At 40.3% G+C, this 24593-nt stretch overlaps 1 long non-coding RNA gene across 1 annotated transcript in view; it reads right to left on the reverse strand.

Annotated features, from left to right (window-relative positions):
* The window catches only part of LOC143817933 (uncharacterized), a 62839-nt gene extending 43717 nt beyond the window's left edge, over positions 1 to 19122 (reverse strand). The window contains exons 1-3 of the long non-coding RNA XR_013224213.1: positions 19040 to 19122; positions 18863 to 18955; positions 11094 to 11187 (exon numbers count right to left, since the gene is read on the reverse strand). This is a non-coding gene — a long non-coding RNA (uncharacterized LOC143817933). The remainder of the gene's footprint in view (positions 1 to 11093; positions 11188 to 18862; positions 18956 to 19039) is intronic.
* Between the last annotated feature and the right edge of the window lie 5471 nt (positions 19123 to 24593).

Genomic DNA, 24593 nt, shown 5'->3' on the forward strand with positions numbered 1-24593 from the left:
CCTATACACAGCATGATGCTCTCTTATACATAACATGATGCCTCCTCACTGTAATGTACCCCCACACAGTATATTGACCCCTTAGTAGCCCAAAACTGCTTGATGTCCCCAACAATGTGTGATGGCCCCCTAGATAGCCTCTATATAGTATAATGTGCCAAATAGTCCTCAATATAGTATAATACATTCCCCATAGGCCTGTATAGTATATTGCATTCCCCATAGGCCTGCATGGTATAATGCCCTCCCCATAGGCCTGTATAGTATAATGCACTCCCCATAGGCCTGTATAGTATAATGCACTCCTTATAAGCCTGTATGGTATATTGCACTCCCCATAGGCCTGTATAGTATAATACATTCCCCATAGGCCTGTATAGCATTATAAATTCCCTATAGGCCCGTATAGTATAATGCACTCCCCATAGGCCAGTACAGTATAATGCACCCCCATAGGCCTGTATAGTATAATGCATCCCATTAAGCAGCCTGTATAGTATAATGCACCCCAATTATGCAGCCTGTATAGTATAATGCACCCCCATTAGGCAGCCTGTATACTATATTGCACCCCCATTAGGCAGCCTGTATAGTATAATGCACCCCCATTTGGCAGCCTGTATAGTATAATGCACCCCCATTAGGCAGCCAGTACTGTATAATGCACCCCCATTAGGCAGTCTGTATAATATAATGCACCCCCATTAGGCAGCCTGTATAGTATATTGCACCCCCATTAGGCAGTCTGTAAAATATAATGCACCCCCATTAGACAGCCTGTATAGTATAATGCACCCCCATTAGGCAGCCAGTACAATATAATACACCCCCATTAAGCAGCCTGTATAGTATAATGCACCGTATAGAAAACAAACAAACAATACTTGCTTTTCTTACTTCTTGTTTCCGCGGTGCTCTGAGCACCTGCTCATCTCCTGACAGTGGGCGCCGGGTACTGACGTCATCGCTAGCCCGTCAGTGTCAGCATCAGTGACATCAGACGCTGACAGGGGGATAATGGGAGAAAGAGCGTAACGCTCCCTCTCTTATCAAGCTGACCCTGCGATGACTGGTGATGGGCCCACTGCTGGCACAGGGCCCCCCACCACCTCCTCAGGTGCCACACAGCGGCAGGCAACAAAGCAGGGAGATCGTGTCTCCCTGCTCTGCTGCTGATTGTAACTGTATCGGCGCTCTGTGCACCCCAATACAGTTAAAGTAGCGTAGCTCCTGGTGGGCCCTGGGCCACCACCCCCTCTGCCCCCCCCCCCCGGTGGCTACTCTATGGCCTGCGGCCATGTATTGATTATAGAGAAATGAATAAGTTTACCATTAAAAATCGCTAACCCACCCCCCTTAATTACTGAGTTGCTGGAGAGACTGCGTTCTGCCAGACGTTTTACCAAACTTGATCTATTACAGGGGCTTATAGTCTCATACGAATCCACCAGGGAGATGAGTGGAAATTTTGAATATCTAGTTATGTCTTTCGGCCTTAGCAATGCCCCTGCCACCTTTCAGCATTTCATTAGTGATGTTTTTTTAGATTTCTTGGATCAATTTCTTGTTGTTTATCTCGATGACATTCTTATATTTTCATATTCCTTGGAGGAGCATTGCAAGCATTTCCAATTAGTCCTAGAATGTCTACAGTAGAACCATCTTCATACCAAACTCGAAAAATGTGAATTAAAACAAACCAGAACTCAATTTCTGGGAGTTATCATCTCCCCAGAAGGTCTGAGCATGTATCCCAGTTAAATTAAAGCAGGCGTTGACTGGCCTACGCCAAGAAATTTAAAAGACATTCAGTGTATTATAGGATTTGCAAATTTCTACAGAAGATTCCTTTAAAACATTTTCAAAAATCATTTTACCAATTACTTCACTCACAAAGAAAACCAAAAGGTTTTTCTGGTCTCCAGAGGCACAATTGGCTTTCAACAAGCTAAAGACACTTTTTACTTCCACACCATTACTAGTCCATCCGAATCCTGAACTGCTTTTTGTTGTTGAAGTAGACGCCTCAGACTCTGCAGAGGGAGCCGTTTTATCACAGTGAGTTGGAGACAAAATGCAGCTTCATCCATGTGAATTCCTTTCTCACACCATATCACCTGCAAAAAAGAACTATGACATTGGAAATAAAGAACTTTTGGTATTAAAGTTGCCTTTTCTGAATGGAGACATCTTTTGTAAGGGGACAATCATCTGGTGACTGTTCTTACTGACACAAAAATGTAGAATTTTTTCGAACAGCTAAGAGGTCGTCTGCAAGACAAACATGTTGGGCCTTAATTTTCTCTAGGTTTAATTTTATAATTTCTTATCGGCCTGGCTCAAGAAATGGCAAAACTGACGCCCTGTCCATGATATTTACTGAACCTGGACCTCAGGAGGTGTCTATCACTAATTGTATTGTACATTCTACGTCTAAAAATTTTTTGGGGAATACTGGACTGGATTTTTGTAACAAAAATTAAAGATGGATACTAAATTGACATTTTTCTTAACCATCCTTCTAAAGACATTGATCTTTCTTTTAAGGAGGAATTTTGAATACTGAACCACCAAATACATGTCCCTATATCTGCTTGACTTGAAATCCTCAAGCTTGTCTATGATTCTAAACTTGTAAGACACCCTGGAGTCATGAAAACACAAGAACTACTATTCCGTTCTTTTTGGTGGCCTAATTGCAGGAAGGATGTGAGAAAATATTTTTCCTCCTGTTTAACATGTGCACTGAACAAGACGCCCACGATGTTCTCCTGTAGGACTCATTCAGCCTCTTCCAGTTCCATCTAGGCCTTTGGGACCATTCTCAATGGATTTTAAAGTGGACCTACCTCCATCTACAGAAATTACTGTTATCCTTGTTATGGTGGATCGGCTCACAAAGATGGCCCATTTTATTCCAAATAAAGTGATTCCTCCCACTGAATAAACTGCAGAATTAATATTCAGAGAAATATTTAGGCTGCATGGAATTCCTGACAATGTCATTTATGATAGAGGTGTTCAGTTAGTTTACATCAAGATTTAGGAAAACCTTTTGTATAGCTTTAGGAGTTACTTTCAATTTGTCTTCTGCCTTCCACCCTCAATCCAATGCTCAGACTGAAAGAACAAACCAAACCCTTGAACAATTACTGCGCTGTGTTTCATGTATCCTTGCTCAAGCCATTCAGCAAGAACCCATTTCCAGGAAGAACTCAGCCACCTCCTCCACCTGAAAAAATCCATGGTGAACAAGAGTACATTATGAATGAAATTCTGGACTTTAGATGATTTAAAGGAAGACTACAATATTTGGTGCAATGGAGGGGTTACAGACCAGATGATGATTCATGGGAGCCAGAGGGCAGCATCCATGCACCCAGGCTTACAAGAGCTTTGCACCAGGCGGTAGCTCTTCCCTCTGAGCTATTCAACTTGCATGACAGTTCAGAACTAACCAAGAAACTTGTACTTGTGTTGTTTCTGATTGTCCCCACTTTGAGTTCCTGATTGGCTCCACCCTGATGAACATCCTATTTAAACCTGGCATTGCATCCTATTTAAACCTGGCATCCCTTCCTTGTGAGATTATAGAGCTACCAGCCTCTAGTCAAGCTTCCTTTCACCTGCTCCTTCATTCTAAGATTATACTGCTGCTTCCGTGTATCAACTCCTTGGCTATCGCTGACTACGCTATGTCCTGCTCCTTTAAACTACACTTCTGCTCAGAGGAACAAGAGAATCAGAACAGAATACATTACTATAACATCTAAAATATAGTCCTCTGCCTTAATTCATAGGACTTGAGTGATACCCATATGGGCACTCCTTACTAATGTCAATAGAAGAAATGCCTGGAGTAACAGTCCAAAAAACAGTCCAAAAAAACCAGACATACAATAAGCACTATAAAGTCACGTTATAGTGCTTATTGTTGTCTGTTTTTGTTTTTTTTGCTACCTGATGAAGGCTGCACTGTAAAAATAGCAGCCGAAATGCGTTGCTCTGTATTTTAAAAATATAATTTATTTATTTATTCAATTATTGTTTCCTTTTTTTGTTTTGAGAAAATAAATTTTTCTTAACATTTTTCACTGGAAATGGATGCATTAAAAATTCCTAAGGTGCTTAGCGCCACATTTGCTTGGAGTTTATTTTCCCTTTGAACCCGGGAATTGGGCACATATGGAAAAGAGTAGGTCACAGTAGAAAACCCAAAACAAAAGTCTCAATATCCCCCCACCACAAAATAAATAACAATTACTGTAATTAAAATAATCAGAACATAATGTTCACGTCTTCTAACTAAAACCAACCATATAAACAAAAAAATAAAAGTTTTATTTAAAAAAAGTCCACAAAAAAGTTTGTTTAGACAATGAAGACAAATAAAATATTATAGCTAGGCTATATTATATACAGAATATATGTATTAGTTGGTATTACAAAAAAAGAAAAGAAATGATTTAGGACAGGCAGCTGTAAGGATACGTGCTCACATCAGATTTCTCTGCTGAGAAAACTAGACGCACGAAAAACATATAGCAGCTGTGTGATTGACCTGTATTGGAAGTATGCCACTGTAGCAGGTTCAATGTTTCAGAAGTGTAGGAATTTGGTGAAGCAGTTTGTGCAGCGTTTTTTTGGGTGCTATTGTGCCAGACAGCAGGATAAGATGGGGAGAGTGAGAATTCAGATCACTGTAAATAACCTTGAGAATAGAGATGAGCGGATTGAGTTTGTGTCAATCTTCCTCAATTTTGCTGCAGATTTAAACATTTTGAGATTCAATTCTTGGTTTACAAATAAACATCTTTAAAAAAAACTTTGCTTGATACAAGTCACAAACTGTTGAAGCATTAAAGAGGGACTAACATTATTTTGCTCCCCATAATGCTTTGCAGCTATGATATCCAGCAGATTATCCTACCTTGTACAATGGTGGTCAGTACCTGACACATCACAGATCAGCGGTTCCCAGTGGAGCACAATTTGTATGGCAGAGAGATTTTTCATCTTCAGAGTCACTGGGTAAGTCTCTATAATCAGTAGATTGTAAGCTCTTATGGTCAGTAATGTCCTCTCTCTCTCTCTTTGATAGAGTGTAAGCTGTTATGGTCAGTAGGGTCCTCTCACTCTCTCCTGTAGAGTGTGAGCTCTTATGGTCAGCGGGGTCCTCTCTCTCTCCTGTAGAGTGTAACCTCTTATGGTCAGCAGGGTCCTCTCTCTCTCCTGTAGAGTGTAAGCTGTTATGGTCAGTAGGGTCCTCTCTCTCTTCTGTAGAGTGTAAGCTGTTATGGTCAGTAGGGTCCTCTCTCTCTCCTGTAGAGTGTGAGCTCTTATGGTCAGTAGGGTCCTCTCTCTCTCCTGTAGAGTGTGAGCTCTTATGGTCAGCGGGGTCCTCTCTCTCTCCTGTAGAGTGTAAGCTCTTATGGTCAGTGAGGTCCTCTCTCTCTCCTGTAGAGTGTAAGCTGTTATGGTCAGTAGGGTCCTCTCTCTCTCCTGTAGAGTGTGAGCTCTTATGGTCAGCGGGGTCCTCTCTCTCTCCTGTAGAGTGTAAGCTCTTATGGTCAGTGGGGTCCTCTCTCTCTCCTATAGAGTGTAAGATCTAATAATCAGTGGGTTCTTCTTTCTCTCTGCCTCTTTTTCTCCTGTAGAGTGTAAGCTCTTCTAGTCAGCGGGGTCCTCCTTCTCTCCCCTGTATAGTGTAAGCTCTTATGGTCAGTGGGGTCCTCTCTCTTGTAGAGTGTAAGCTCTTATGAAGAACGGGGTCCTCTCTCTATTTCTCCCTCTTCTTTCCCACATATATATTTTGCAAGCAAGTACAAGCTTTTCAGTATTGACATTTTTCACTAATTTATTTGCCACAGTTCAATTTATTTGGGAAAATTAGGATAATTCGAATTTCAAAAGATCTGCTAATCTCTACTTGAGAAGCCGATTTTCTAGAAACATTGAAAATAAAGTGGGGACAGAGAAAGGACATTGAGCGCCTTTCATTCTGTGGGTAATGCATCCCAGAGGAGTAAAGCCTGAGAGTTAACTGTATCATCTTTACATAATTTCTGGCTCCAAAGAATTCCTGGAAGGCTGGCAGGGGCATACCGTGACTATACTAGGTACTGAGGCTACAATCTCACTCGGGTGCTGGAGTCTAGGGAGACCCAAAAGGTCTCTTTGCCCCATATAATAAGACTAAGACCTATAAGAGCTGGAGGCCCTGTTGGAGATTTTCCATTGGGGTTCAGAAACTTTAAGTTATGTCACTGGAGCTGGGGATGGGAAAAAAACAAACAATGCTGGAGATAGGAAGTCCACTAAAAACCTAGTATTAAAGAGGAATCAAGCTGCACAAAGCACTTGGAGTGCCGATATCACAGTTAGGGACCAAAAAGAAGATATAAGTAATGCATGCACATGGCTGACACTGGGTCTTGTTACAGATTTCCATCAGTTACATCTCTACACCAAAAGTAGATATTTTATGAAATGTCAAAGCTAAAAAAGAATTGGGGACCTTTAGTAAGTTTTGTACTACTCATCTTTTCATCCTACCAAATGTCATTCAAAGCTTTGAGCAAAGGAAACTTTTCTTTGTGTTCCATGAGTAAGTCTTCTGCCTTTGTCATCACATTCTTTTGTTTTAAAGTTTATATATGTCTTGACCTGCTCCCGACTTTTGTTCCATGCAAAGATAGTTTCACAATAAAAAATAGCTTGCGAAGCAGCAGTAGACCAGTAAACTGCGATCTCTCTTCTGACGAATTGTATGCCATTGCCAATAGATCTGATTCATTCACTGACGTCTCTAGGAAAAGTTCAACTAACAGCTCAGAGATTAGTCTACTTGATTACAATATTTAAGTGTCAAGCTTTAAAAGTGGAAAAAGGAGGGGGTGGACAATATATTTTCCCGAGGTGAGAAGATAAAAGATTCCAGGAAAGCTGATGTGCTGTATTGTTTTTTTTTTTGGACCAAGATTTTTTTTGGCATGGTGGGTAGATTGGTAGTTGGACCTTCCCCTGCTCTAGTACAATATAGGTTTCAGGACTCAAGGAACTTTGCAACTTAACTCCTAAAAATCTTCTCAGACCTTAAGAACAGAAGCATTTTTAATGCAATAATTGACTGCTCCTTGCCTAGTCTATAAGAAATGGATGATTTCCCAGGGAAGGAGCTCACACTTGCAAGCTCAGTGGCCAGCTTCGGTGCATCTGCAATGCTGGAGATGAAACACTGCTTCAGAGAGCGTGCAGTTCAGGACGGCGGCTCAACTATGCCGCCACTCCAAATTATCAATCATCAAAAGCACATCACCCCCTGTTCAAGCAGGGAGTTGGGGATCGGGCCACTACTCAAGATCGATCATGTAGCATCCCCTTCCAAGATTGCATGTAGGTGAGGAATCCTGTTTTAGCTCAATTGTATCTCAGACTGGCAGACATTTTAATTTCTCTTGTTTCTTTGCATGTGTTATATCCTGAAATGTGACCTCAGAACTTTGTTGCCATTTTCATTTTTGGACTAAATTAAGCCAGGTTTTGACATATTGTCTTTTTTATTATTCTCAGTAGAAATCTTTATTAAATTTCAGTGTATTACATCTATATTTAAACATTAATATTAATATGTGGAGCGGAACAGAAAAGAGTTATCGCAGTGGGTGACTTCTATAAAGTGGGAGATGAAAAACAGAACCCTGTTTCTTGCTGAAAGATGCAATACTCACACTTTTGATCCATTCACTATGCACAGAATTGCAGGAAGACGTCCATGTACGAGGCTGTGGCCACATCATTGTTACAGAACATTGGATGCACGATTCCAATTTTTGGATTATGAAGTGGCTGCAGGTGCAGCTCTAGAATTTTCTGTATGCTAGTACCTATTCTTCTGTGGATTACCATGTGTGGTTAGATAAAAATGTGCTTCATTGGACAAGATGTTTTGAAACGGGTCCAAAAGGCCATCTATGATCATATCCAATAGCCAACTACAATATATTGCAAACTTCTGTTTAGACCCTTCATAGAAAATGGAATAGCCTTATCAACACCAGGTAAGATTACCAAAGCACTAGCAGGAAGCACCAAACCCCAATAATAAAGGCGGGGGCAGCACAGGTGCAAAATACTGATGAAGCAACCATACACAATGAACTAGTAGGATGCCATCAATTCATGGTAGTATCCTGCTTGTGCATTGGTAATCAGACCTGGTGTTGGTAAGGCAAAATCTTTTGAGTGATGTTTTAGGAATTGTGTCTGTGAAGAAACCAGATTGTATCTTAATTTCCCAGACAACCATGTTTTTGCAAAACCAAAAGAACTGGCTTTTTTATCTGTATATTGGCTTGTGAATTTAAGTGTTTATGTCTGGTGGGTCAAGAAGACAGACTTGCCAACTGATATACTATCTAACGTCTGTAATAGTGACTGTACATTGAGTGTGTTAAGCTTTGTTTATTGATGTGTGCTTATATGCTAATAGTGCTACTTAATCCCATCACCATTGTTTACCTTATCTTGATGTTGGACTGAAAGACCCTGGGAAACTCTAAAAATAGCTTACATGCCTTGGGTATAAAAAGACTCAGAGTTCACATCCTGGGAGACTGAAGTAACACAGAGCTATCAGCCAGACATTCTGCAAACCACCCAACAGACAAGAGAAAGGACTGCAGCCAATTTATCATGGCACCCTCACGAGGGACACTGATCTATGATTCTATAGGAAACAACCCAGGGGTTTTCGGCTTCGGTTGGAAGGACACAGATCTGATCCAGTGACCATCTCTGAACCATGGATATGTTTGGAGAAAGCCAGGGTTGAGACCCGCTGGTCGCCTGGTTCCATGGAGATGGTCAGATAAGCCAGGTGGTGACTCTCGTGTCAACTGGCTTTGGACCTTGTATGGACTTTATGGACAGTTCTTGGTCATCTCCCTATGCTTGTTGTTACCCCTTCTCTGTGCGTGCATCCACAGATGGAGTAGCGACCCTGGGAGCTCTGACATCATGTCAACTGGCTTTGGACCTTGTATGGACTCTATGGACAGTTCTTGGTTATCTCCCTATGCTTGTCGTTACCTCTTCTCTGTGCGACCCTGGGAGCTCTGACATAACATCTACCATTATCTCGGCGAGTCAGCGGAAGGGTGAGGCCCTGTAATGTGCACCATCTTGGGGTAATTGGTGGGATTGTTCTGTTTGCTATTGTGTGTTGTGGTTCAATAAAGTATTGCCACACTGTTTTACCTTAACCCTGTGTTGTCTGTGTAGTGTATTGCTCACTAGGAGATAGAGTGGGCGTTCAATGGTATGGGCCGTGGTCCATGCAGTATTGCTAAAGACAGCCAAGCCAGCGGACGAGAGCACCCACTGACCCCGTTTCTCCACAGTGTCCTTCTGTGAGATTTGTATACCTTTCATTTAAAGTGTTTGTCTATCATTAGGACATTATCAGATGCTAATTGACTGCAAGTTTCACCTGGCATAACAATGTCTTGTGAGCCTTGGGAGACCCGGTGCCTACATCATTGGAACAGCCATGGTACATTTTTATTTCACATGGGAGAACATGGTATTTTAGATTGAGGTTTTTGTCCTTTCTTTTGCAAATTTGCTTTGTTAAACGGGGAGGAATTGTATTTTTAAATCCTTTCTGACAATTTTACATTTTTGTTTTTTTCTTCCCTTCTTCCAAGAGCCATAACTTTTTTATTGTTCCATCGATATAGCCATATAAGAACTTGATTTTTGTTGAATGAGATGTATTTTTAAATAACACCATGCATTTCATCATGTGATGTACTGGATAACGGGAAGAAAAATTCCATGTGAGGTAAAATTGCAAACAAAAGTGGCAGTCCACAATTGTTTTTTTTCTTTTGTTTTTACAGCATTCATTATACAATAAAAATGACCTTGCACCTTATCCTCCAGGTCAGTTTGATTAGTAGTACTAGTAACACCAAATGCAGCCCAGGATTAGCTTCCGTATGCTAGAGCCAGCATATTAATGGTGTGATATGGACTACATGGCACATCACTCATTTCAGTCACAGCAGGATGATGTTACCTCTGCCAGGGGCACTGTCAGTTTATGTCAGTTCTCTGTCTTCTGCAAAGAGCAGTCTGTGGGATAAGGATTGACTAAGAGGGATAATTTTTGGACTGTTTATTAATTTTTAAACTATGAAAAAGTCTTTCAGTGTGCTGTGTAATTAAATAGGCTAATTACTACTGGATTACCATCCATTTCTATGCTGAGACATTACTAAGGCTATATTTGTGACAGATAGCTTAAAATAGGTTGAATATAGTCCTAGGAAACCTCAGAGTGTTATAAATTTAATTTTAGGGTAATTACAGGCTTTGCAGTATGGCAATTCATGGTTAATCGATTCACCTTTTTTTTGAAAAATGAGACAAAACTGGCCAATTTGAAGGCCAGAAGATTCATCTCCATTCCCAACATGTGGTTGTCTAATTTTTGTTACATCACTTCCATATAAAATATTCTGCTTTTAGTTGGAACTGGAGCTCCCAGAAATTAATGAAAAAGCCACGTGTTTCTGTTATTAGGACTGTCAAAATAAAGGTGTCCACAGTCGCAATTCGACATGTTGAATGTACAAATACACCCAACACTACTGTCTTCCACGGAGCGTATCACATATCTGGCAGGAAGGAGATGATGGACCTCATCAATTTCTTCCACCGCTTTGCTAAAATAAAAGCAGAGCTCTGGTTGTTTGCTTTGGGAAAAAAAGACAGTTTACTGTAAGATAGTTCTGATGAATGAGGCCCAATGAGCAATTACCCTGTATAAGCCAAGCAAAGGAAACTGTGCTCTATGGCTGTCCCTCTGATGGAGCTTCTAGCATCTAGCTTTTAGACTCATGCTAGAGTGACCTTCTAGCATGTCTGCTTAACTTGTATTGACGCACTAGAAAAAGTGCCTCAGCAATGTTTGTTTTGCATATAGAAAAAATTTGGTCTATACATTTGTTTTTACCAACAGTCTATTTCCACTTAGTAGAATTTTAACCTTTTGATCAAATTCTCTAAGTTGATTTGTTATTTAATACCTGCTGAATCCAAGTGGCTTCCAACAGCACAGCAAACACTTTGAATCAATGAGTTGATTACTCGTCCATCCAAGGAAAAGAAAGCATGCTTAATCTACATATCAAAAATTGAAAACAAAATTTTCCACACGTCAAATTTAATTAAAGTAGCTATTTTATAATTAGCACTTCAATATTTTATTCGATATTGTCATAGCATTTTTATATGACTTCGCTTAATCTCTGTAAAATTCACTGTCACCATCAGAAAAATTGCTACTATTAAGTAAGCATTAATGCTTTTGGGTCCAAGGCCTTAAATAATGAGAAAAACCTACTTTCTACTGGTATTTTGATCACAGTCCCAGTAACAATGGATTTTGGCGGAATTTTCAATTTACAAGTGGTCTTTTCTGACCGCAAACTGGTTTCTTATTTCTATTATTACATTTAATGACTCTGCCACTGTACTGTGACCCCATTACATTAATGATCGATCCAATAATGATCTTTTCTGCCAGCAGTTCTCTCCTGGGGGTCTCCTACACCCCATTACTTTCACAAATAGTCTAAAACCCCTGGAACGTTCCAGCTTGTTGAGTCACTATAGTTACAACAATAACAGTCTGTAGAAGTACTCTTCTACGCTAACGCTATCCACTGTTGACTAGACGAAAGAGGACTTGGCACAAGTTAGATCATGAATATTCAAGCCAAAATAATACTTTTATATGTTCACCTTTGATTTAGTTTTTCTTGAATTTTCCAAGGAACTATAGACTTACACCATGCTCAAACTGAGAAAGCTTGGTAACCCAAACTTCGATGATGGCACTAAGCATACACCGCTAGAGAATCTAAGTGGTCACTGTTGAGTAACATATTAAAATTACAGAAACAAAGTGCCTCAACATAGCTCCAGCATAGTAAGAAAAAAAATCTCCATGCATCACAATATGAAATTGGATACATAAAGAGCTCCAGTAGAGCTCCACAGAAGTCAGAGGCCCCAATTCATAAAAACAATTTTGACAAAATTTCTTGCATTGAAAATGTCTCACAATTTCTGTACAATTTTGGCATTTTCACACCAGTTTCTCCCAGATCTGCTAAAATAGGGGCACAGCAGGGCATGATGCCACAGCTCATCTAATTCTTGAAAAGCTGTGGCATTCTTTAAAGGGAACCTGTCACCTGAATTTGGCGGGTCCTTTTTTGGGTCATATGGGCGGTGTTTCGGGTCTTTTATTATCCCCTTTCTGTCCCGCTGACCGCACGCTGGTCGCGAAATAGACTTGACGTTGATTCGCTTTCCTCCCTAGTTAACGCGTGCGCAAAGCAATCTTGCCTTGCACACGCACAATATGCTTTGCCCAACTGCGGGCAAAGCCATAAACCATTAGTGCGCATGCGCCAGCGCACTATGTCCCGGAAGTATTTTGCTGTGTTCCAGGACATAGTGCGCCGGCGCATGCGCACTAATGGTTTTCGGCTTTGCCTGCAGTTGGGCAAAGCATACTGCGCGTGCGCAAGGCAAGATTGCGTTAACTAGGGAGGAAAGCGAACCTGTCATCATATGCACTCACTATGTGATATTCCGCCTCCCCCCTTCACCATTTGCATTTTGGATCTCACAATATGAATATTTGGTTACATGTAAGTTTTTATATTTTTGCATATTAGATAGCGTTGAAAAAGACCATAGTACTGGTGGAAACATTGCAATTCATCTGTTTTCACTAATATTGAATCCTAATACATGTACTAACCTTTGCAAAAGCATAATGTCTTCATCTCATTATGAGCTGAGGTTAAATTTTATGGCACCAAACCTTTACTGCAGTGTTGCCGATCCCGTTACCATTTAAAATGAATCTGTCACCAGGTTTTTGCCACATAATCAGAGAGCAGCATAATGTTGAGACAGAGACCCTGATTTCAGCAATCAGTTACTTTCTGTTTCAGCTTAATAAGTTCATGATTTTTTACTACAGGACTATTAGACCTGCCCCTGTAGTGCTCCATATTTATGAGCTCTTTATAACGCTGCCCCTATTGATTGTCAACTTTCTGCCTATGCACAGTGTACACAGAAAGCTGCTATTCAGTGGTGTGAGTGGGGATATACAGAGATCAGAATTCAGAGAACTGTTAGATCAGCAGCAGAGAATATAGTGATTTTATCAAAATTACAGCAAGCAGCTGAGTAAGTCACACATAGCTGGAATCAGGATGGCTGCACCAATATTATGCTGCTCTTAGATGGGGTAGCTGCAAACTTTTAAGGTCTATCTAAGCATTTGACACTGAAGGGGTCACGAAGAGTTCCACCACAGGCCCCAATTGGCAAAGATCGCAGCCAGGGGGGTCTTATATGAACCAGTCATGCTGTCATCTTTGTGTCACAAACAGCCTTCTGCTGCCCACTATTGTCCAAATAATTACACAATTGATCAATGATTAACAGAGGAGGTTGTGTCTGTTTCTGCTAAGGCTGTTATTGGAAAGCTAACAGGGAGCGTATGGTACATACACCTCTGATTCCCACGCATGGGATATCTGTATATAACCCCCCTTTATGGTCATGGTTAGCTCCACAATAAACCAAGAACTACCTGCTGCCATCACTAGTCATTTTTTATAAAGGCTGATTGGATGCCTGGTTATGAAAGCTTATGGCTTCCGGGTGCGGTTTACAAAATAAAAGGAACAGAACTATTACATTTTGTATTTCATCCAGAAGGATAGGCAGTGTTTATAAAAAATATACAAAAAACTTTACAAAGAGGACAAAACAATACAGCATATAAAGTTCCATGAAATAAAAATGGATTAAAAAAGAACTTGCTAGGCTGATCGCAGAGATGATTCAGCTTAGCGAAGGAGATCACTTGATTGGAAAATATCTGGTTAAAGGGAATCATGCATACAGTGATATATATCTCTCTACCTGAGCACAGATCATAATTTGCCTTGACCTTTTATCAGCACCTGAGTTATACCCACACCCCACGTCCCCAGTGATGACCTCACATGAGTTGGGTTGAGGGATGTCCTCAGCCCTTTAGGATTTTATGAAATTCCCAACATTAACAATATCTTCACTCCTGACAATTGCAGAAGTTTGATATCACTGCCGTATTTTTTATTGGGCTTTTATCTTTCCATAGATAGTAAACATGACGTGGCTCTTGTCAGCGATCTGGCAGCTATTGATTTAAAGTTTACAAGCAGGTGTCCCAGTTATGAAAAAATATGCATGTTCTTCCCCTATTAGTCCTGAAGTTGAAAATGTATGTCCAATCACTATCGGCTCTGTACACACACCAATATTCATAACTTTCCTTTGGAGACATAAAGTATGGTGTAAATGTATAGCATTTCTTCCAAATGGACAAAAGTTTGATTTCAACTCAGGATGTACTTCCTGGGGACCAAAGAGGCTTTTCCACTTCTCTGTCTATGCGCAAGCACATGTCCATTTTGTTACCCAACCCTCTGAAAAGACATATCCTGTCTAATTACCTGTACTCTGCAAGGAGTTTTGGCTTCAAAGGGAATTTTAATTAGATTTGTCCCTTCCCATCTATACTTAATTTCCTCTATGTCAACTGGGCAATTTAATTTCAATTTCAAGGCAGCTTACATTGCAAGCTCTTGTCCTACTGCAAAAGAGAAAGGAAGTGGGAGGTGGACCCTCACTATTAACTTCAGGATCTTAATATTTTCTATGGCAGGTGCCCATACAAATTAGATGCAAAATTGGAAAAAAAAATCCTAATTTCTGTGGAACCAGCTAACTATCTAATGTGTATAGTGTCCAGAGTTGTCCCCTAATGGGAAATGTAAAGAAAAAAAGAGATTTGGGTAGGTTGACCCTGCAACATTTGTTCCCATGAGAGATAAGCTACTGCTTGTGGAGTCTGGCAGTCACATATTCCACTTTCACCTTTGAGAACACATCAACCATTGTAATGGTTTCAGGGACGATAAGCTACTAATGGAAAGCCATCTAGGACAGAGGTGTCAAACTGCATTCCTCGAGGGCGACCAACAGGTCATGTTTTCAGGATTTCCTTGTATTGCACAGGTGATAATTTAATCACCTGCACAGAATGATTCCAGCACCTTGCGGAATGCTAAGGAAATCCTGAAAACATGACCTGTTGACGGCCCTCGAGGAATGCAGTTTGACACCTCTGATCTATGATGTCTGGGCATTTTATGCTTGCAGAAGTAGGTCTTAACAGGCATTTTGAAAATAAATGAGTGACCTGCCATTTATATGTGACATGTCCTTTACAGGCTGAAGGAACAAAAATTTCTCCAATGATGAGACAGAGTTCACTATATTTTAGCACTGTGTCCTAGATTGTGAATGCAGCATTTTGTCACAAATATGCACTAACTCATTCACATGCAGAACTTGGGAATCCCTGCTCTTGTGAACAGTGGGATCCCACAGTTTGCATCCACCACTAAACCCTGAGGCACACTCATTCAAGTGAAGGGGTCCATGAAAAAAACAGCACTTGGAGGCCATCTGTGTTCAACTGACTGACTACTGACTGTAGTCTGTCTCTACTGTTTAATATGTAGGGGAAAATTTGAATTCTTTTTTTCTCATACAAGAAAAACTTATGCTGCACTCATGGTAAAAAATAGACACAATGAAGAAAAATGGTTGAAAATCACATACGGCACACTGATAAAAAAAAATGGTCTGTTTGTTTCTCATTCGTGAAAAAGACCAAAATGGACAACTGAATGAAGCCTGAGCAAGAGTGAATGCTGTGGATGGAGGACATTGGGGACACAAGTACAGATGGCAGAAGCAGTGGCACGCTATCACTAAAGCCGCAGTCTACAGTTGCTGGTGATCATCAGTATATTGTTCCTCATAGTGTTACTATCCTAGTGATCACCTGGAAATGCTAAGGCACCAGGACACAGTATATTGTGGTAGAGGGTAGCTAACCTTTGACTCATAGCTTCCCAGCTGGTGAAGGAATCAATAAATGGGATGTAGTCGTTTGTTGTGTTTTATTATTATTATTTATTATTATAGCACCATTTATCCCATGGCGCTTTACATGTGAGGAGGGGTATACATAATAAAAACAAGTGCAATAATCTTAAACAATACAAGTCACAACTGGTACAGTAGGAGAGAGGACCCTGCCCACGAGGGCTCACAATCTACAAGGGATGGGTGAGAATACAGTAGGTGAGGGTAGAGCTGGTCATTCAGCGGAGTGGTCAATTGGTGGTTACTGCAGGTTGTAGGCTTGTCGGAAGAGGTGGGTCTTCAGGTTCTTTTTGAAGGTTTCGATGGTAGGCGAGAGTCTGATATGGTGTGATAGAGAGTTCCAGAGTAGGGGTGATGCACGAGAGAAATCTTGTATGCGATTGTGGGAAGAGGAGATAAGAGGGGAGTAGAGAAGGAGATCTTGTGAGGATCGGAGATTGCGTGCAGGTAAGTACCGGGAGACGAGGTCACAGATGTATGGAGGAGACATGTTGTGGATGGCTTTGTACGTCATGGTTAGGCTTTTGTACTGGAGTCTCTGGGTAATGGGGAGCCAGTGAAGGGATTGACAGAGGGGAGAGGCCGGGGAATAGCGGGGGGACAGGTGGATTAGTCGGGCAGCAGAGTTTAGAATAGATTGGAGGGGTGCAAGAGTGTTAGAGGGGAGACCACAGAGCAGGAGGTTGCAATAGTCGAGGCGGGAGATGATGAGGGCATGGACTAGGATTTTTGCAGATTCTTGGTTTAGGAATGTACGGATCCATGAAATATTTTTGCATTGAAGGCAGCAGGAAGTGGAAAAGGCTTGGATATGTGGTTTGAAGGAGAGATCAGTGTCAAGGATTACCCCGAGGCAGCGAGCTTGGAGGACTGGGGAGAGTGGGCAGCCATTTACTGTAATGGATAGGTTCGTTGGGGGGGTCGCGTGAGATGGGGGAAAGATGATGAATTCTGTTTTGTCCATGTTAAGTTTTAGAAATCTAGTGGAGAAGAAGGATGAAATAGCGAACAGACATTGAGGGATTCTGGTTAGCAGGGTGATGATATCTGGTCCAGAGATGTAGATCTGTGTGTCATCAGCATAGAGATGATCCTGAAAGCCGTGAGATTCTATGAGCTGTCCCAGGCCAATGGTGTAAATGGAGAAGAGCAGGGGCCCTAGGACTGAACCTTGTGGGATTCTGACAGATAGGGGGTGAGGTGAGGAGGTGGTGTGTGAGTGGGAGACAGGAAAAAAAAGGAGGACTTGCTCCAGCTCCATATTCAGAAAATTCAGGCTGGCACTTTATTATGCCAGTTTAAAAACAGTGGATATATGCCCTCCAAGAGCACAACGGGAAAAGGGTGACGCGTTTCGATCACTAAAGATCTTTGTCAAAGCTATATACAAACAATACAATACACAATATATGGACACCACTGACCAATGAAAAATAGAAAGACCGATCATGTGATAAGTCAAAGGTCCTTCAAATACAAAAACCATACTGATTGACAAATTCACAAAAAGAAATACAAATATACAAACATCATTTCAATTGAAAAAGTAAAAAGCATACCAAACTTTAAAAACACGATATACGAATATGATTGACACTAATAGTGATACATCAATTCATTATGTTTGTTGAGACCAGTTGGAAATCAAGTATTGAGGTGATAAATCCATAATGCCTTACGTGTGAGAAGACGCCGTCTGGCGTCACCCCCACGTAAAGGTCTATTCACATGTTCTATGCCATGTATGCGGAAAAACTTAGTGCTACGAGCATGCTGTGTGATAAAGTGTTTGGAAGCTGCAGAGACAGTGCGGCTTCAATGCCCACTCAAATTCAAATCCAAAAAATTAATTTGACTGTAATCATGTCTGTGAGTAAAACGAATATTGTACCCGTTTGAATTGAGATAATCCATAAATTCAGGTAGTGGGAGACGCTGAATGTCCGGTCTGTTATGATGGATTGATGGATTATCTAAAATGTAATAGGTTTGGTTGTAAGTAAAGATGTGCGAATTTCGTAAAGTTAGTTTCTGACAGTCTTGCTCCAATCGGGCAATTCGATTTGGTAGAAATAATATGAATCCAAAATTCAAAAGATGAAAAGATGTTTATTATACTCTGATGTATCTCCCACCTAAAGGGAAGGTAGGGAAGGTTTTAAAATATAATAATGCTTAATCTATATCGGCAATTAAAGTGAATGTGTCAGGTCATTTTCATGTAGTATACTAACAGTATCCTAAAATAGGGCTTGGGCAGCCCTTTTAGGATATGTGACTTATATTTCTCTATGTTGCCTTGTTGTATTCCTGTAAGCCCCAGACAAATGTATTGTTTAGTCAAACATATGTAAACTGCAAATGAATATTCACCCCTTCCCCTGTCCTTAATCCCGCCCACCCCTCTGCAATGACATCACTGATTCAGGCAGACTGATCTCCTGACCTGAGAGTGGGAGCTGTATAGAAATACAAGCTCTCACGCTTAGGTTAGTAAGGCAGATGGCCAGTCTGAGGATTGCGATGCAATCCTCGGGCAAGTTATTTGTCAGTCTGACTGAATCAGTGATGCCAGCATGGAGGGGTGGGTGGAATTATGGTTGGGGGAAAGGGTGAATATTCATTTTGCATTTACAAACACGTCGGCAAGTCAAGCGTATATAAAACCCAAATAAATGTTCACCTCTTCCCTGCCCATAATACCGCCCACCCGTCCCAGTCAGCATCACTGATTGGATGCAGTCAGACTGCTGTTACTTACTCAAGGATCGCATCGCATTCCTCGGACTGGCCGTCTTCCTTCCTGATATGAGTGTGACAGCATGTATTTCAATTTTCTTATTATGAATGTTTTCTAGGAAAAAATGTAACATTGCTTGTCAAACTTCTAGTACATGAACGGGCTACGTCTAAGAGAGCCTCGGGATTACCCATATACCTCGATAGAGCACAAGGACAGGCGTCATCTTTACAACTTCATTTTAGCAAAAATTCAATACCTGGATACAAACAACAGGTGCGTGATTCTAATGACTATGCCACGTTAAGAATGATAAATGGAAAACTCAGTAAACATGTTGCATAAGATAAATTCTGTACATTAGTTGGTGTCTGCAGTAACAGATCTTTATCAGGGAAGATAAATGTTCAGTGAAAGCTGAAGGAATTCTTTATCTAAATGTCAATCTGAATAATCTTTCTAATACACTGAAATTCAACTTCTTTAAATGGAAACATGTGATTCCCCTCCGGCCTCCATGTGTATTCCACCCATACTCTGCTAATATCATTGGTGCAGTGCAAGGTCTGAAATATTTTCCCTGTCTGCTCTTATTTCTACCCGTTGACATAAAGGCCGAGATAACCTATGAAAGCTGCTGACATGTAGGCACAGATAACCTTTTATGAGTTTGTTTAACTTGGCAAATCACCCCTTGAAAAAGAAGTTTCGGTAATAAAAGGACAATGCGACCTGTGATTATTCTGCTGCAAGCCCGATGTGTCTCTGAGAAGTAATGTCTGGTATATTTATGTGAGTTTATTATAGCCCCCGGCAATGGCGGCTGCAGATGAAGTGCATATTTTTATACAGATATTACATTTATAGGAATGTGATGAATGTATCATTAAAAGATTGTAGATTTCACATGAGTAATGCACTTTTTTGTTTTAAAAAATGAAGTGAAAAATGTAAAAATTAAACATCTAAATACTGACAAAAATCTAGTAAGGCAAATGTTTTTGCTTTACTAGTTGGACAATTCTTAAGACCTGGGGTTAGTTTTTGGAGTGGAAGAAAGGACAATTGCCCAGGGTCCTCATCTTCCAAGAATCCTAAAGTTGAACTCATAGCAGTAATCTGACAGTGAAATTGTTAGGCTTTACAATCCACAGGCTTTACAACACCAACATGGGGACAGTAATGACATTACTTAAAGAGACTTTCTCTAAAGACCTCAGCGCATAATAAACCTGTAAAAAATAACAAAATCGCTATAATCACCCTCTGCTTACCTCTTCGGGTCCTCCGCTGCTCACCAACATTCATCCTGATCCTCGCTGCATCTTCTGATCTCCTGCCGTCAGTTAGAATCTTCGGGCCTCTCGTACTGTGCTGGACTTCCAGCTATCATGACGCCCAGGAGGGTTCCGCTCAACATTACGATGTGTGCTATGCTCATCCAAAGATTTGCACAGAACCTTCCCATGCAACATCAGAGTTCCGGAGTTTTCATTGAACGTGCTATGATATCAGAAGATGCGTAGAGGACTGGAGGGTGCTGAGTAGCAGAGAGGCCAAAGAGAAGACCGAAGAGGTAAGTAAATAGCTTTTTTATTTTTTCAACTTTTGATGGCCCATTATGGTTCATAAAAAATGGAGACCAGTGACCACTATTTTGCTGAACACATGCAGAAGCAAATTACAAAAAAGTCCACATTTTGGCAGTTTGGCAGATTTTTGTAAAATTCGAGTTGAATTCAATTCCACTTGAATTAATTCACTCTTTTCTATTGGCGAACCTATAAGTCACTGTCTGACCCTTTATCAAGGCCCAATAAAGGGTAGAAAGGCTAGCTAAATGGTAGACATCGTTCCCCGCTTGTACTTTGCAAGGTAGTCTTTTGTTCTACAAGCAAGCTAATTTGCACACTTTTCCACCCAAAACCACTAAAAATGTGGCTCTGAGAAACTGAATGTTTTGAGTGCAATATGATAGATTTATATTATTATTATATTATGTCACCAGTGTCAACATGAGTACTGTTTGGTAGCACTGTATCTTTTTACGATACACTTTACTGATCCCGGGGGGAAATTACAGTATTACAGCAGCAATACAAACAGCAGTACTTAAAATTTTAGGGCACAAATCCTGCACAAGTATACCAACATTACATAACAAATAAATGTGGGTAGTTCAGGTATATAAGTCACTGTTAATTGACATCAGTACACCAGCAATCAGTCATTGTTGTCTACCACCCTTAGGAAATTATTATACATCCCCACAGTAGTAGGTACAAACGATTTCCTGAATTTCTCCTTCTCGCACCTTAGTAGGATTAGGCGGCTGCTGAATGTGCTCTTCTGCTCCAAGAACAGCTCATGTAGTGGGTGTGTATTATTGATCATTATAGCCCTACACTTCTTCTGAATTCTATCCTCCAACAATCTCAACCTCCTGGCCAGCAATATTGATCGGTAAGTAATCCTCCTTTTTCGTTCTCTAACTTACCACCAACTCCTTGATTTTCTTTACATTTAGTTCTAGACAGTTAGTCCGGCACCAATCCACAAAGTCAGAAAGCACCATTCTATATTCCTCCTCCCCCCGGCCCCCCACAATGCCCCCTACATTACACATTTATGTGTTATCATTTAGAGACTGTATGTGGTGTTTTTTGTTGATACATACACTGTCTGCTTCTACTGTCAATTGCTACCACTCAAATTCATGAAGTAAAGTTGACATCTGAGGAGTAAACGCTGACATCATCACTGACAATGACATCATCAGCACCAACCTGAAACCCCAACTGCTCCTCCTGCTCGCTTCCTTTGTCCTCGGCACTTTCTCTCTGTTTTCTTTTATCTGGTTTCACCCTGGCTACCCTCTTTACTTGGCCAATGATTTTATTTCTTGGTTCCAATTCTCTGCATTTGATCCGGCTTGTCCACTATTAAATTGCCATAAGGCTCCACTGACAAGCAGCTACTCTGTGGACACAACCCAGGGGGCTTTTGCAGAGAAAGGCTATATTCCTGTATAAGGGAGTGATTAATGCAAAGAAGTCTCTTTAAGAATTGCCTGAATCCAGTACAATGCAGTATACAGTTCCCATAGCATTTGGACAATGCATTACGGTTGTATATTGCACCATTTGTTTTTATTATATGTGTAATGTTTGATAGCACTTTTCTTAGATTTGGCAACTATTTGTCAGAATTTTTTGACCACATGAAAAAAGTTTTGCTGTATTTTTATGACACCGACTTACCAACTGTTGGTGAAGCATTTCTGTTGCAAAAAAAGGATGTTAAAGTCCCGTTCCCAACCCCACCCAGGACAGACCTAAAACCTTTCATTATTTGCCCTCTCCCAAACATGGAAAGCCCACTTTCGGGCGGGATTTAAGCAAAGCCCATTCCTCTTATTGTCCAGTGCTTCCCAATTTTGCGTCTCAAAATTCCATGAAACCCTGGCAAATTTTGAGTCGATTGGCAGGTATGCAGCACGTTCATGTGTGTTACATGTACAGCTTTTGAAGAACAAGAAATACTGTAAAATGGTAATTGAGGCCCTGCTTTGACTCTTGCTCATGACTCCGCTATCATTTGTAGCAAGTTGTAGAATCAGGTTTTATTGTTAGAAGATGCTGTAATGTAAAAGTTACTTCCATTGAAAATAACAGACATCCATCCGTTGATTTTTATATTTTAGCTAATAAAGCGGAGTCCTGGCGGGGGCATGTCCTTTATTGTGCCCTAATAAAAGATTTTACAATTGACTAGAAGACTAGAATGAGAGGTAAAGTTGCAGCAACAAGTCTTCCCTGAAAAAAGTGAATGAATGAATGAACAAATGAATGAATAAATGCATTAATCAATAAATGCATGAATGAATGAATAAATGGATGAATACATTAAAACATCTGAACAAAAATTTGTAGTGACTCATGAGTCACACTGTTAAAATTGACCTTCTGTCTCTACATAGAGCTTAGAATGATTCAGCTAGTCTGTTTTTAATCACATGATGTCACAGACCTAATGGAAAAGAGAAGAATTAGTTGGGTAGAAGGGAAAATCAGCAATTGTAAGAACACAGTGCTATATAATATGATGACTGCAATATATTAAGAGGATAACTTTTTTGATGGGAGGAGAAGGGCTTCCCTAACCATGAAGATACTTAAGTTTACATAGGAGCTGTAGGCATCTTCAATGACAATGAGGACTATGTATGGCATGTTGCAATATGTTACATAAGTCACATATTGGTTTGTCATTGAACTAAGACTTCAGGTGAATGTTCCATATTTACCAGTAGTTCTGTAGAAATCTATAAATCATATTAAAGTTAGGTGCAGACGAGCAAATTTGCTCAAATTTTTTAACCTCAATCAAAGCTGATCTGAGGAAAAAATAGCAGCATGCCCAAGTTTGATCAGAAATTCGGATTGTACTTGACCATGCATGTCAATGAGTGTGTGAAAAACATTGGACTGCACTTGGAAAACTTCTGAGAAAAGTCCGATTTTCGCACACTCACAGAATGGAGAAGATGGAAAAAAAAGTCTCCATATTTTCCTGACACAATCGGATCTCACTATGATCATAAGCTGGGAAACTCTAATCAGTGTGATCAGAGTGCGATTATCATAATATGCCTGATTTTCTCAGAAGAGAGAATCTACGGCCACCTGCACCTGCCCTAAAATGCTCCAATAAATTGCGCCAAATTACAATTTCAAACTTTTCTTCAATGACATTTTGCAAATGCCTGTTGTTAAGCATCAGAATATGCAGAATATCTGATTTATAGGACTTTGATCTTTATATAGCAAAGAAATAGATAGAGTGGCCATAAGCGAATCTTGCAAAATTCAAATTCAACATTTTGTTTGAGTTTAAACATAGAATGAAGAAAAATAAAAAAAAAGTACTCACCTCACTGCTCTTCTGCGCTGCTGCCGCAGCCCCCCATCTGGGCATGCGTTCAGCTCCTTGCAGCATCTTCTCTCCTTCTACACCAAGTGGAACAGCCTATTCCAGGGTCTCCACACTGTGCCTTGGCTTCCAGCGCCATGACATTACAATACATGATGCAGATGGGGGGCTGCAGCAGCAGGATAAGCTGAGCGGCAAGGTATTTTTTCCATCTAATTCTCACTCGGCTACATATTTGCAGAATGGGCCATTTTATTTAATTAGAAACCAAATAAAAAAATAATTTGAGTGATTTTTTTGTTTGTTTTCTTTTTAAATTAGAATTTGCCTTGAACTGACTTGGTCATCTCTAAATGCAGTAGATGAGACCCTTATAAAGAGTTTCCAGGCCATGATATTTTGGAAGATACATTGCTTATTTTTTATAACTAGTTTCTGTTTGTGGACATTTTAGAATTGTCTTTCGGCAAAACAAATGACTGGTAAAGACATTTTCTGTTTATTTCAGTTTCTCTCTGCCTTTTTATGATGCAGATGTTCCATTTATTAGACATATGTTGCCAGATTAGTGCTGGCTACAAACTGTGGAACCAGCAGAAATGAGACTTTATCGTAATCCATGCACAAAACCCATCAGGGTTGTGATGGTTGTGATTTATGATTTTCCCAAAAAACTATTTTCTATTGTATTCTAAAATGCTTTTGTTTTCCTTCTCTTTTCATATAATGCTTTAAAGGGAACTGGTCATGAGGATATTAGACCCTTACCTAAAGGCATATGAGTAGAGGTTTTAATGATTTTTACTTTCATCCCTTGATT

This window comes from Ranitomeya variabilis, chromosome 3 (assembly GCF_051348905.1).
Source record: "Ranitomeya variabilis isolate aRanVar5 chromosome 3, aRanVar5.hap1, whole genome shotgun sequence".
Classification (NCBI taxonomy): domain Eukaryota; kingdom Metazoa; phylum Chordata; class Amphibia; order Anura; family Dendrobatidae; genus Ranitomeya; species Ranitomeya variabilis.